Genomic DNA, 14,886 nt, shown 5'->3' on the forward strand with positions numbered 1-14,886 from the left:
CTTTACAAAGAAGGGATTCAACAGGCGACCAGGATTTTTTATCGGTAAGAACGGGAGCACGAACAAAAGATATGGTAAGAAACATGGTGACAGAGGACAGCAAACAAGCATCACCCATGAAGAAAAGGTTTTTAGAAGAAGAGGCAAACGGGGCGGTAGGAGGAAGAGAACAGAAGAGAAGGAATCTATATTAGTTGAACCAACAAATAAAGGCATCTTTAACCTATCCAAACACACACTAACTAAACCAGAGGTAACACTACTAAGTAGAGGACTATCATTCGCACCTACAAGTGGACACAATAAATTTGAGACCTTCATCGATCTGAATAAATTTATAAGAAAACTTACCCTCAAAAGACATTTCCTAAGGAAAGAAGATGCGATCTTAAGCAACTATGCAGACCACTCAAGATCTGGGTTGAAACCAACTTCCAAGTATTACCCTTTGGAATCGAAAGGTAATAATATCAGCATGTTTTATGAACTGGTAAAGAAAGATTTATGCGACACAGAACTGAAACCGGTAAAGGAAAGGAACATGAAAAACCGTGAATGTGAAGCCTTGAAAAAACTACAGAAGAACAACAACCTGGTTATAAAACAGGCTGACAAAGGGGGTGGATTAGTAATCATGGACCTTGATGCTTATACAAAGGAGGCACTAAGACTATTGGGAGATACAAAATCATACACAGTGCTTCAAAGCGACCCAAAAGAAGTCCTGGTGGAAGACCTGAGGACATTACTTGTACAGGGATTAAGAAACAACGTGATAACCAAAGAGGAATACCAGTATCTTATGCAGTCTAATCCAATTACCCCCACTTTTTATTTTCTGCCGAAAATACATAAGTCTTTGAGTAATCCACCTGGCCGTCCAATAGTGGCAGGCATAGGCTCACTAACTGCAAATTTATCGGAATACGTCGATATCTTCCTGAAGAACTATGTGAAAGATCTCCCATCCTTCTTGAAAGATACGACATCAGTGCTCAACCTATTGAAAACAGTACAATGGAAGGATACTTACATTTGGGCAACAGTGGACGTGCAATCCCTGTACACATGCATTGAACACTCTAAAGGCATAGCCGCATGCAGGGAATTCTTAGACAGCGATCCATCATTGACCAGCACTCACAGAAATTTTATATGTGATATTATGTATTTTATCCTGAGCCACAATTATTTTAAATTCTTAAACCAGTTTTATCTACAATGCTGCGGCACAGCGATGGGTACGACATTTGCCCCGAGCTTTGCGAATCTTTTTATGGGATGTTGGGAGAGAAAACATGTCTACACCTTAAGTGCTTTTAAGGAGAATGTGGTATTTTATAAACGTTACATCGATGATATTTTAATTATCTGGGATGGCACACCGGAAGCTTTTAATGAATTTTTAAGGACTTTGGGAGATAACGATTTGAACCTTGCCTTCACCTCAACAACCAATGATAGATCCGTTGAATACTTGGATCTAGTTCTAACTGGGGAAAATGGAAGAGTTACCACCAAGAACTTCATTAAGAAAGTAGATATGAACAGTTATCTACACTACCATAGCAATCATCTAGAAAGGTGGAAGAATAACATCCCGGCCTCCCAGTTCTCAAGAATCAAACGAAACTGCACCAGTGCAAAAGACTGTGAAGATCAATTGGAGATATACAGGAAGAGATTCGAAGAGAAGAGTTACCCGAAGCCACTTTTAGATGAAGCACTGGAGAAAACAAGAGGTTTGGATAGGGAAAAGCTACTAACATATAAAACCAAGGAAGAAACGAAGGAAAGAATCGCCTTCATTACTACATTTAGTCAACATGAGTAAGTGATTAGAGACTCCCTTAAAGCCCATTGGGGAATTCTTCTAATGGACCCAGTGCTCAAAGAAATCTTACCGCCCAAACCAGAACTAATTTTTAAAAAATCTAAAAACCTCAAAGACCTCCTTGCACCCAGCATGCGGAGGGAAAAATCCACTCGCAACACCCCTATGTTGAGATGTAAGGGGTCGTATAAATGTGGGAAGTGCAATATATGTAAATACCTGCATCGGAACAGGAAAACTTTTAGCGATACAGAGGACAAGAATGAATACATTATAAAGGACTTTATGAACTGCAACACATCATCTGTGATTTACCTCTTGGAGTGCACCTGCAAAATGAAGTATATAGGAAAGACAAAAAGACCCCTTAAAATCCGGATTCAAGAACATATAAGAAATATAAAGAATAAGGTGGTCAGCCATGCAGTCTCTCGACATTTCGCATGTAAACATAACTCCGACCCGGAGGACCTTACGTTTAAGGCGATCGAACACGTTTGCTTGGGCGAGAGAGGAGGAGACCTCGGGAACAAATTGTCCAGACGGGAAATGTACTGGATTTTCCAGTTGCAGACTCTACATCCAGCTGGCCTGAATGAGGGATACGAGATTGCACCATTCTTATGAGGTGCAGTATCCCGGAAAGACTCTATTTCCTCCCCCCCCCCCCCCCCCTTTTTCTCCTTCCCTTTCTTCACTTCACGATCTATATACAGCTCACCAGATACTTTAAATATTAAAAATAAAGTAATAAATCACGTGGTAGTATGATGTCTCATTTCGCATACAGTCAAACCACACTGGTACGCCCAATCTCGTCCGATCTTGGAAGCTAAGCAGTGTTTGGGCCTGATCAGTACCAGGGAAGGGGACTACCTGGGAAGATTGGGTACTGTAATATCAAATAAATGATGTCAGTTCAATACCAACTAAATATGCACACCTTTAAAAACTCAACACCGTTAACCCTGCACTCCACACACTTTTTCTTAATAATTTAATCCGCACTTGCCTCTGTCACTTTTAAATATGAATTACCCCTCCTCTTCCCCCCCCCCACCCCCCCCCCCCCCTGGCCCGAACTCCCCCCCCCCCTTTTTTCAAAACTCACTCTCCCCCCCCCCCCCCTTTTCCTTAAAAAACTCACTGTTATTTATCCATATTTACATATTGCGCTTTGCACTGGTTATACTGAGGTCCGATGACACAGTATTTATATATTTATATATATTTATTATACTTAATACTGCTCCAGCACTTTATTTATTTATTTATTTATATATTTTTATTACTGATGCTCATACATATATATATAAAACATAAGAAATATATGCAAAGTCTTGAATGTTCTGCAAAAATCCGTTGCCTGAGATTACCATCTATTTTCTTTGTATTTATGGTTCCGTTGCCATGGACACGGAAGCAACAGGAAAATAACTGGACACGAAAGGAACTTCTATAAAATGGCCGCCAGACTATACAAATCTAATAGACTAAATCACAACAAAGATGGCCGCCGCCACACAGGTCCTGAGAGACAGAACCTTCACGTACACTGTGACGCCCGCCGGGGATAGGAACACAGAAAACAACCTGACAGCCGGGAGACGCCGCGGGCGCATGCGCAATCGAGGACCGGAAGTGGGGCGGAAGTGACGAAGCCGCGGCACCCGTAACCGGAAGTGTGGCGGAAATGCCACTAATATATCGTTTTTTACTATTTCCATGGACTATTGAGTATTATATACCCGTTATTTGCACTCTACAACCACTGACTCTGCTCTGACTATCTATGTTATATGATTGTATTACACTAAAAGTAGTTTAAACAAACCTACAATATCTAATTGCATCATGTGACGATCTGTGATGTCACAACCCCTTTACCAGCTACTCTGGCTATAAATAGACAGGAAAGCTCATTATGTCCCTACCCTTTGAAGAAGTCTGATGAGACGAAACGCGTTGGGTTTCCTGCACTAATCCCTTGCTGCTTTTGAGTTAAGTTAAACTCCTTATCCTTTTAATACTTGGTCCTGATTTTTATGGTTGTACGTTTTTATGCTTTTTATGCTTTTTTTCAAAAGAACTTGTTTTACTCTCATATATATTAAAAAACTTTTTTATAAATTTTATACATGTATATATTTTTTGGCTTTTAAATTTACCATTTTTTTAACAACACTGAGCGCCGAACCCTATCTCTCCATTTTTCCATATATATATATATATATATATATATATATATATATATATATATATATATATATATATATATATATATATATATATATATATATATATATATATATATATCCTTATATAAGTGTTTTTCCCCTTATAGCTGCTGTATTGTTATACTGCGCCTAATTAGTGCCCCCCTCTCTTTTTAACCCCTTTCTGTAGTGTAGTAACTGCAGGGGAGAGCCAGGGAGCTTCCCTCCAACGGAGCTCTGAGAGAAAATGGCGCCAGTGTGCTGAGGAGATAGGCGCCGCCCCCTTCTCGGCGGCCTTTTCTCCCGTTTTTCTGTGGAATCTGGCAGGGGTTAAAATTCATCCATATAGCCCTGGGGGCTATATGTGATGTATTTTCGCCAGCCAAGGTGTTTTTATTGCTGCTCAGGGCGCCCCCCCCTAGCGCCCTGCACCCTCAGTGAACGAAGTGTGAAGTGTGCTGAGGAGCAATGGCGCACAGCTGCAGTGCTGTGCGCTACCTTGGTGAAGACAGGATGTCTTCTGCCGCCGATTTTTCCGGACCTCTTCTTGCTTCTGGCTCTGTAAGGGGGCCGGCGGCGCGGCTCTGGGACCGAGCTCCGAGGCTGGGCCTGTGTTCAATCCCTCTGGAGCTAATGGTGTCCAGTAGCCTAAGAAGCCCAATCCACTCTGCACGCAGGTGAGTTCGCTCCTTCTCCCCTTAGTCCCTCGATGCAGTGAGCCTGTTGCCAGCAGGTCTCACTGAAAATAAAAAACCTAAAACTAAACTTTCACTAAGAAGCTCAGGAGAGCCCCTAGTGTGCACCCTTCTCGGCCGGGCACAAAAATCTAACTGGGGCTTGGAGGAGGGTCATAGGGGGAGTAGCCAGTGCACACCAGGTAGTCCTAAAGCTTTACTTTTGTGCCCAGTCTCCTGCGAAGCCGCTATTCCCCAGGGTCCTTACGGAGTTCCCAGCATCCACTAGGACGTCAGAGAAAAACCTATTGGGTTTCGGGACTAGAAACAGGGTCGAGTAGTATCCTCCAGCTCTCTGGGACAGGGGTACCAGCCCCACCACTCGTGTCCAGGAGGGAACGCACAACCAGGTGTAAAGCTTGTGCCTTCAACAGGTCCGAAGGCATAACTGCCGCGCAGAACTGGTGAGCGGAACGTCCTTGAAAGAGACTGCGTACCCATGAAAGACGACTTCTCGCACCCATGCGTCTGAGGTGGTCTTTAACCAGACCTGGGTGAACTGCAGAAGTCTGCTTCCCACCCTGGGATCACCCAAGGGGAGGCCCGCCCAGTCATGCAGCATGCTTGTCTTGTTTGGAAGCAGGCTGACGGGCGGCCCAGGATTGTTTTGCTGTGGGCTTAGTGGTTTTGGGAGCACAAGCTTGTCTCGGGTATGCCTAACGTTTTGCTTTCCCTTGAGGTCTAAATGAACGAAAGGTGGTACTCTTTGCCTTCTGTGCAGCAGTAGTATTCGGGAGACACGCAGTCTTAGCAGCCGCTAAGTCAGACACAATCTTATTCAGATCTTCCCCAAATAGGCAGTCTACCTTAAAAGGGAGTACCTCCAAGGTCTTCTTGGAATCCAGGTCCACCTTCCATGACCTCAACCACAGAATTTGGAGAGCCAGGATGGACTTAGTCGACGCCTTGGCCGCCATTACACCTGCCTCAGAGGACGCCTCCTGAATATATTGTGAGGCGGTGGTAATACGAGACAGATATTGTCTGGCAGTGTCAGAGATATCCTGAGGCAGCTCTTCCTCTATTGCATAAACCCATGCTTTAATTCCTTTTGCAGCCCAGGAGGTTGCTATAATGGGTCTATGTACCGCACCTGTAAGGGAGTAAATAGACTTCAGGCATCCCTCCACACGCTTATCTGTCTGTTCCTTCAGTGAGGTGACAGTGGTGATAGGCAGAGTAGATGACACCACAAGACAGGTGACATGGGAATCGACCAGCGGTGAATTTTCCCCACTTGCTACATAACTCAGCAGGGAGAGGATAACGAGCTAGCATCTTTATAGACAGAGAATTTCTTTCCTGAAGACCAGGGTTCCTGATGTATGTTTACTAAATAGTCAGAATGCGGTAAGACTACTTTAGCTATCTTCTGACATTTAAACGTATCAGGTTTTTTAGACGCAGTAGTGGGATCTACATCATCATCGATTTGTAGAATCAGCTTAATAGCCTCCACTAGGTCAGGGACATCAACCTGAGTTGTAGGTTCCTCGTCAGAAGCAACCGTATCAGTGTCTGACGGATCAGTATACTCCCCATCCTCATCACAAGAATCATCTGAGATATTAGTGGATTGTGAGGAGGAAGCGGCCCGCTTAGATGACCCCTTGACCCCAGACGGACATGGAGTAGATTTTTGTCTAACCCAGAGGTTCCCAAACTGTGTGCCGTGGCTCCCTGGGGTGCCTCGGGACACTTGCAGGGGTGCCCTGGGTTGGTGGTCCAGGACCAATTCAAATTATTCATGGTCAATATAATAGGCAAAACCAGTGCTGGTGGCTGCCAGTCATAAAATATGTGGCCAAACAGAAGCAAATATTGTCCCTCACCACACAACTGACCCTAAGGATGACATATAAACGCAATCTACTTAATGTAATATTTCTTTCTAAATTTCTCAAAAATAAATTTTTGGCCTAGGGGTGCCGTGAAAAAAATTCTGATATTCTAGGGTGCCGCGATTTCAAAAAGTTTGGAAACCACTGGTCTAACCAAAGATTGATTCAATTGTTTTATCTGGGTAGACAGTATCCGCCCAGGGTGGATTTACCACAGGGACAATTTGTAGCTGCAATGGCACAGGAGGTCCCATAGGGGGCGCAAGGTGTGTCACAAGCGTATTAATTGTAGATGAGAACGCCGCCCAAGGTAGTGGTAGACATTATAGCGAATGTAACCATAGAGCCATACGATACAACCAGACAAATACAATACCTGCAAATAAATTCCCTATTTATGTGATAGTACAGGTTGAGTATCCCGTATCCAAATATTCCGAAATACGGAATTTTTTCAGGGAGAGTGAGATAGTGGAACCTTTGTTTTCTGATGGCTCAATGTACACAAACTTTGTTTAATTCACAAAGTTATTAAAAATATTGTATTAAATGAACTTCAGGCTGTGTGGATATGAAACAAATTGTGTGAATGTACACACACTTTGTTTAATGCACAAAGTTATTAAAATATTGGCTAAAATTACCTTCAGGTTGTGTGAATAAGGTGTATATGAAACATAAATGCATTCTGTGCTTAGACTTAGGTCCCATCGCCGTGATATCTCATTATGGTATGCAATTATACTAAAATACGGAAAAATCCGATATTCAAAATACCTCTGGTCCCAAGCATCTTGGATAAGGGATACTCAACCTGTAAATATAGGACACAAACAGAATAAATGCGGTATGAGGTGACTGAAATGCACAGTAGAATACACTTAATTGTAAATACTGCGTAGCACTCGCACCTAGTCCACAAGGGGACAGAATACAGTGATAGCTATAGCTGGGATACACTCAGTGAAATCCACACAGCAAACACAGGCACACACAGTCAGTGACAATGCAGATAATTATTTTAGTCAGACAATAAGACTAAACTGGACTAGAAAAAAAAAAAAAAATAAAAAAATAAGATTTTAAGTTTACCAGTAAATCTTTTTCTCCTAGTCCGTAGAGGATGCTGGAGACTCCGTAAGGACCATGGGGTATAGACAGGCTCCGCAGGAGACATGGGCACTATAAAGAACTTTTAGTATGGGTGTGCACTGGCTCCTCCCTCTATGCCCCTCCTCCAGACCTCAGTTAGAAAACTGTGCCCAGAGGTGATGGACAATAGGAGGAAAGGATTTTGTTAATCTAAGGGCAAGATTCATACCAGCCCACACCAATCATACCATATAACCTGGAATATACACAACCAGTCAACAGTATGAACAAAAAAACAGTATCAGTCAAAGACTAATTCCAACTGCAACATAACCCTTATGAAAGCAAAAACTATATACAAGTCTTGCAGATTTAGTCCGCACTGGGACGGGCGCCCAGCATCCTCTACGGACTACGAGAAAAAGATTTACCGGTAGGTTTAAAATCTTATTTTCTCTTACGTCCTAGAGGATGCTGGGGACTCCGTAAGGACCATGGGGTTTATACCAAAGCTCCAAACCGGGCTGGAGAGTGCGGTTGACCCTGCAGCACCGACTGAGCAAACGCAAGGTCCTCCCTCAGCCAGGGTATCAAACTTGTAAAATTTTGCAAAAAAGTGTTTGAACCCGACCAAGTTGCTGCTCGGCAAAGCTGTAATGGCGAGACGCCTCGGGCAGCTGCCCAAGAAGAGCCCACCTTCCTAGTGGAATGGGCCTTCACGGAATTTGGTAACGACAATCCAGCCGTTGAATGAGCCTGCTGAATCGTGTTACAGATCCAGCGAGCAATAGTCGGCTTAGAAGCAGGAGCGCCAACCTTGTTGGCTGCATACAGGACAAACAGAGCCTCTGTTTTCCTAACCCTAGCCGTCCTGGCTACATAAATCTTTAAGGCCCTGACTACATCCAGGGACTTGGAGTCCTCCCAGTCCCCCGTAGTCACAGGCACCACAATAGGTTGGTTCATATGAAATGAAGAAACCACCTTAGGCAAAAACTGAGGACGCGTCCTCAACTCAGCTCTATCCACATGGAAAATCAAATAGGGGCTCTTGTGGGACAAGGCCGACAATTCGGACACCCGCCTTGCCGATGCAAAGGCCAATAACATGACCACCTTCCACGTGAGAAATTTTAATTCAACTGTTTGAAAAGGTTCAAACCAGTGAGACTTCAGAAATTTAAGACCACGTTAAGGTCACACGGTGCCACTGGGGGTACAAAGGGGGACTGGATGTGCAGCACTCCCTTCACAAACATCTGGACTTCTGGGAGAGAAGCCAATTCCCTCTGAAAGAAGATAGATAGGGCAGAAATCTGTACCTTAATGGAGCCCAACTTCAGGCCCATATCCACTCCTGTTTGTAGAAAGTGGAGAAACCGGCCCAGATGGAACTCTTTCGTAGGAGCATTCTTGGCTTCACACCAAGATACATACTTCCTCCAGATACGGTGATAATGCTTTGCCGTCACCTCCTTCCTAGCCTTTAGCAGAGTAGGGATGACTTCCTCCGGAATACCTTTCTCAGCTAGGATACGGTGCTCAACCGCCATGCCGTCAAACATAACCGCGGTATGTACTGAAAACACACATGGCCCCTGCTGTAACAGGTCCTCCCTGAGGAGAAGAGGCCACGGATCTTCTGTGAGCATTTCCTGAAGATCTGAGTACCAGGCCCTTCGAGGTCAATCTGGGACAAGGAGTATTGCCTGCACTCTCTTTTGTCTTATGAGTCTCAATATTTTTGAGATGAGAGGAAGAGGAGGAAACACATAGACCGACCGAAACACCCATGGTGTCACTTGGGCGTCTACTGCTACTGCCTGAGGGTCCCGTGACCTGGCACAATACCTCCGAAGCTTTTTGTTGAGGCGTGACGCCATCATGTCTGTTTGAGGAATTCCCCAAGGACTTGTTATCTCTTGAAAAACTTCTTGATGAAGTCCCCACTCTCCTGGATGGAGATAGTGTCTGCTGATGAAGTGTGCTTCCCAGTTGTAGACTCCCGGAATGAAGACAGCTGACAGAGCGCTTACGTGATTTTCCGCCCAGTGAAGAATCCTGGTGGCTTCCGCCATCGCCACTCTGCTCCTTGTCCCGCCTTGGCGGTTTACATGAGCCACGACTGTGACGTTGTCTGATTGAATCAGAACCGGGAGTCCCCGAAGAAGATTCTCCGCTTGTCGTAGGCCGTTGTATATGGCCCTCAATTCCAGTATGTTGATGTGTAGACAAGCCTCCTGGCTTGACCATATTCCTTGAAAATTTCTTCCTTGTGTGACTGCTCCCCATCCTCGGAGGCTCGCGTCCGTGGTCACCAGAATCCAGTCTTGAATGCCGAACCTGCGACCCTCTAGAAGGTGAGCACTCTGCAGCCACCACAGGAGAGACACCCTGGCCCTGGGGGACAGGGTTATTTTCGGATGTATTTGTAGATGAGACCTGGACCACTTGTCCAGAAGGTCCCACTGAAAACTCCTCACATGAAACCTGCCGAAAGGAATGGCCTCGTAGGCTGTCACCATTTTTCCCAGAACTCGAGTGCATTGATGAACAGACACTCTTTTTGGTTTTAGCAGGTCTCTGACCATGTTCTGGAGATCCTGGGCTTTTTCCAATGGGAGAAAAACCCTCTTTTGTTCCGTGTCCAGAATCATGCCTAGGAACGAGTCATTGGAACCAATTGTGTGGGAGCAATGGCGTGAAGATCTGAAGTCTTCTGCCGCCTTGAAGTCTTCTTTTCTTCTTATACTCACCCAGCTTCTATCTTCTGGCTCTGCGAGGAGGACGGCGGCGCGGCTCCGGGACGCACTGCGGGGTGAGACCAGCGTTCAGACTCCCTCTGGAGCCAATGGTGTCCAGTAGCCTAAGAAGCAGAGCCTAGCATTTAAGTAGGTCTGCTTCTCTCTCCTCAGTCCCACGATGCAGGGAGCCTGTTGCCAGCAGTGCTCCCTGAAAATAAAAAAATCTAACAAAATTCTTTATTTAGAGAAACTCTGGAGAGCTCCTCTGTAATGCACCCTTTCTGCTCTGGGCACAAAATCTAACTGAGGTCTGGAGGAGGGGCATAGAGGGAAGAGCCAGTGAACACCCATACTAATATAGTGCCCATGTCTCCTGCGGAGCCTGTCAATACCACATGGTCCTTACGGAGTCCCCAGCATCCTCTAGGACGTAAGAGAAAATAACATTTTACTCACAGGTAAATCTATTTCTCGTAGTCCGTAGTGTATGCTGGGACTCCGTAAGGACCATGGGGAATAGCGGCTCCGCAGGAGACTGGGCACAACTAAAGAAAGCTTTAGGACTACCTGGTGTGCACTGGCTCCTCCCACTATGACCCTCCTCCAGACCTCAGTTAGGATACTGTGCCCGGAAGAGCTGACACAATAAGGAAAGGATTTTGAATCCCAGGTAAGACTCATACCAGCCACACCAATCACACCGTACAACTCGTGATATTAAACCCAGTTAACAGTATGAATACAACTGAGCCTCTCAACTGATGGCTCTCAACAATAACCCTTTTAGTTAAATAATAACTATATACAAGTATTGCAGACAAATCGGCACTTGGGATGGGCGCCCAGCATCCACTACGGACTACGAGAAATAGATTTACCGGTGAGTAAAATCTTATTTTCTCTAACGTCCTAAGTGGATGACGGGACTCCGTAAGGACCATGGGGATTATACCAAAGCTCCCAAACGGGCGGGAGAGTGCAGATGACTCTGCAGCACCGAATGAGGGAACTCTAGGTCCTCCTCAGCCAGGGTGTCAAACTTGTAGAACCTTGCAAAAGTGTTTCACCCCGACCAAGTAGCTGCTCGGCAAAGTTGCAAGGCCGAGACCCCTCGGGCAGCCGCCCAAGAAGAGCCCACCTTCCTCACGGAATGAGCTTTTACCGATTTAGGATGCGGCAGTCCAGCCGCAGAATGTGCAAGCTGAATCGTGCTACAGATCCAGCGAGCAATAGTCTGCTTTGAAGCAGGAGCACCCAGCTTGTTGGGTGCATACAGGATAAATAGCGAGTCAGTTTTCCTGACTCTAGCCGTCCTGGAAACAAATTTTCAGGGCCCTGACTACGTCCAGCAACTTGGAATCCTCCAAGTCCCTAGTAGCCGCAGGCACCACAATAGGTTGGTTCACATGAAAAGCTGATACCACCTTAGGCAGGAATTGGGAACGAGTCCTCAATTCCACCCTATCCATATGGAAAATCAGATAAGGGCTTTTACATGACAAAGCCGCCAATTCTGACACACGCCTGGCCGAAGCCAAGACCAACAGCATGACCACCTTCCACGTGAGATATTTTATCTCCACGGTTTTTAGTGGCTCAAACCAATGCGACTTTAGGAAATCCAACACCACGTTGAGATCCCAAGGTGCCACTGGAGGCACAAAAGGGGGCTGAATATGCAGCACTCCTTTAACAAACGTCTGGACTTCAGGCAGTGAAGCCAGTTCCTTTTGGAAGAAAATCGACAGAGCCGAAATCTGGACCTTAATGGAACCCAATTTTAGGCCCATAGTCACCCCTGACTGTAGGAAGTGCAGTAATCGACCCAGCTGAAATTCCTCCGTTGGGGCCTTCCTGGCCTCACACCACGCAACATACTTTCGCCATATGCGGTGGTAATGTTTTGCGGTCACATCCTTCCTGGCTTTGATCAGCGTAGGAATGACTTCCTCCGGAATGCCCTTTTCCTTTAGGATCCGGCGTTCAACCGCCATGCCGTCAAACGCAACCGCGGTAAGCCTTGGAACAGACAGGGCCCCTGCTGCAGCAGGTCTTGTCTGAGCGGTAGAGGCCATGGGTCCTCTGAGACCATCTCTTGAAGTTCTGGGTACCAAGCTCTTCTTGGCCAATCCGGAACAATGAGTATAGTTCTTACTCTTATTATTATTATTCTCAGCACCTTTGGTATGAGAGGAAGAGGGAACACATAAACCGACTGGTACACCCACGGTGTCACTAGAGCGTCCACCGCTATCGCCTGAGGGTCCCTTGACCTGGCGCAATATCTTTCTAGCTTTTTGTTGAGGCGGGACACCATCATGTCCACCTGTGGTCTTTCCCACCGGTTTGTAATCAGCCGGAAGACTTCTGGATGAAGTCCCCACTCTCCCGGGTGGAGGTCGTGCCTGCTGAGGAAGTCTGCTTCCCAGTTGTCCACTCCCGGAATGAAAACTGCTGACAGTGCTAACACGTGATTTTCCGCCCATCGGAGAATCCTTGTGGCTTCTGCCATCGCCACCCTGCTTCTCGTGCCGCCCTGTTGGTTTACATGGGCGACTGCCGTGATGTTGTCTGACTGGATCAGCACCGGCAGGTTTAGAAGCAGGGGTCTTGCCTGACTTAGGGCATTGTAAATGGCCCTTAGTTCCAAAATATTTATGTGTAGAGACATCTCCTGGCTTGACCATAGTCCTTGGAAATGTCTTCCCTGTGTGACTGCCCCCCAGCCTCGAAGGCTGGCATCCGTGGTCACCAGGACCCAGTCCTGTATGCCGAATCTGCGGCCCTCCAGAAGATGAGCACTCTGCAGCCACCACAGTAGAGACACCCTGGTCCTTGCAGACAGGGTTATCATCCGATGCATCTGAAGATGCGATCCGGACCACTTGTCCAACAGATCCCACTGAAAGATCCTTGCATGGAACCTTCCGAAGGGAATTGCTTCGTAAGAAGCTACCATTTTCCCCAGGACTCGCGTGCAGTGGTGCACCGACACCTGTTTTGGTTTTAGGAGGTCTCTGACTAGCGAAGACAACTCCTTGGCCTTCTCCTCTGGGAGAAACACCTTTTTCTGTTCTGTGTCCAGAACCATCCCCAGGAACAATAGACGCGTTGCAGGAATAAGCTGCGACTTTGGAATATTCAGGATCCAGCCGTGCTGTTGTAGCAGTTCCCGAGCTAGTGCTACTCCGATCAACAACTGTTCCCTGGACCTCGCCTTTATAAGGAGATCGTCCAAGTACGGGATAATTATAACTCCCTTCTTGCGAAGGAGTATTATCATTTCGTCCATTACCTTGGTAAATACCCTCGGTGCCGTGGACAGACCAAACGGCAACGTCTAGAATTGGTAATGACATTCCTGTACCACAAATCTGAGGTACTCCTGGTGAGGAGGGTAAATGGAGACATGCAGGTAAGTATCCTTGATGTCCAGTGATACCATGTAATCCCCTTCCTCCAGGCTTGAGATAACCGCCCTGAGCGATTCCATCTTGAACTTGTATCTTTTTATATATATGTGTTCAATGTTTTCAAATTTAAAATGGGTCTGACCGAACCGTCCGGTTTCGGTACTACAAACATTGTGGAATAGTAACCCCTTCCTTGTTGAAGGAGGGGCACCTTGACTATCACCTGCTGCGAATACAGCTTGTGAATTGCCTCTAGCACTGCCTCCCTGTCCAAGGGAGTCGTTGGCAAGGCAGATTTTAGGAAACGGCGAGGGGGAGACGTCTCGAATTCCAGCTTGTAACCCTGAGACACCACTTGTAGAATCCAGGGATTCACCTGTGAGCAAGCCCACTGATTGCTGAAGTACTTGAGACGGGCCCCCACCGCACCTGGCTCCGCCAGTGGAGCCCCAGCGTCATGCTGTGGACTTTGAGGAAGCGGGGGAGGACTTTTGTTCCTGAGAACTGGCTGTATTTTGCAGCTTTTTTCCTCTACCTCTGGGCAGAAAGGACGCGCCTCTAACCCGCTTGCCCTTCTGGGGCCGAAAGGACTGTACCTGATAATACGGTGCTTTCTTTGGCTGTGAGGGAACATGGGGTAAAAATGCTGATTTCCCAGCTGTCGCTGTGGAAACTAGGTCAGAGAGACCATCCCCGAACAACTCCACACCCTTGTAAGGCAAAACTTCCATGTGCCTTTTAGAATCTGCATCCCCTGTCCACTGCCGAGTCCATAAATTCCTCCTGGCAGAAATGGACAGTGCATTTATTCTAGATGCCAGCCGGCAAATATCCCTCTGTGCATCTCTCATGTATACGACAGCGTCTTTTATATGCTCTATGGATAGCAATATAGTGTCCCTGTCTAAGGTATTAATATTTTCTGACAGAGAATCTGACCATGCAGCTGCAGCACTGCACATCCACGCTGAAGCAATAGCTGGTCGCAGTATAATGCCGGAGTGTGTATAAA

The 14,886-nt window shown here is 46.3% G+C and overlaps 1 protein-coding gene and 1 pseudogene across 5 annotated transcripts in view; one reads left to right on the forward strand and one right to left on the reverse strand.

Annotated features, from left to right (window-relative positions):
- Window positions 1–14,886, reverse strand: part of CCDC9B (coiled-coil domain containing 9B) — a 324,503-nt gene that overhangs the window by 294,396 nt on the left and 15,221 nt on the right. The window lies entirely within an intron of this gene.
- Window positions 2,617–2,735, forward strand: LOC134981751 (5S ribosomal RNA; annotated as a pseudogene).

This window comes from Pseudophryne corroboree, chromosome 12 (genome assembly GCF_028390025.1).
Source record: "Pseudophryne corroboree isolate aPseCor3 chromosome 12, aPseCor3.hap2, whole genome shotgun sequence".
Lineage (NCBI taxonomy): Eukaryota > Metazoa > Chordata > Amphibia > Anura > Myobatrachidae > Pseudophryne > Pseudophryne corroboree.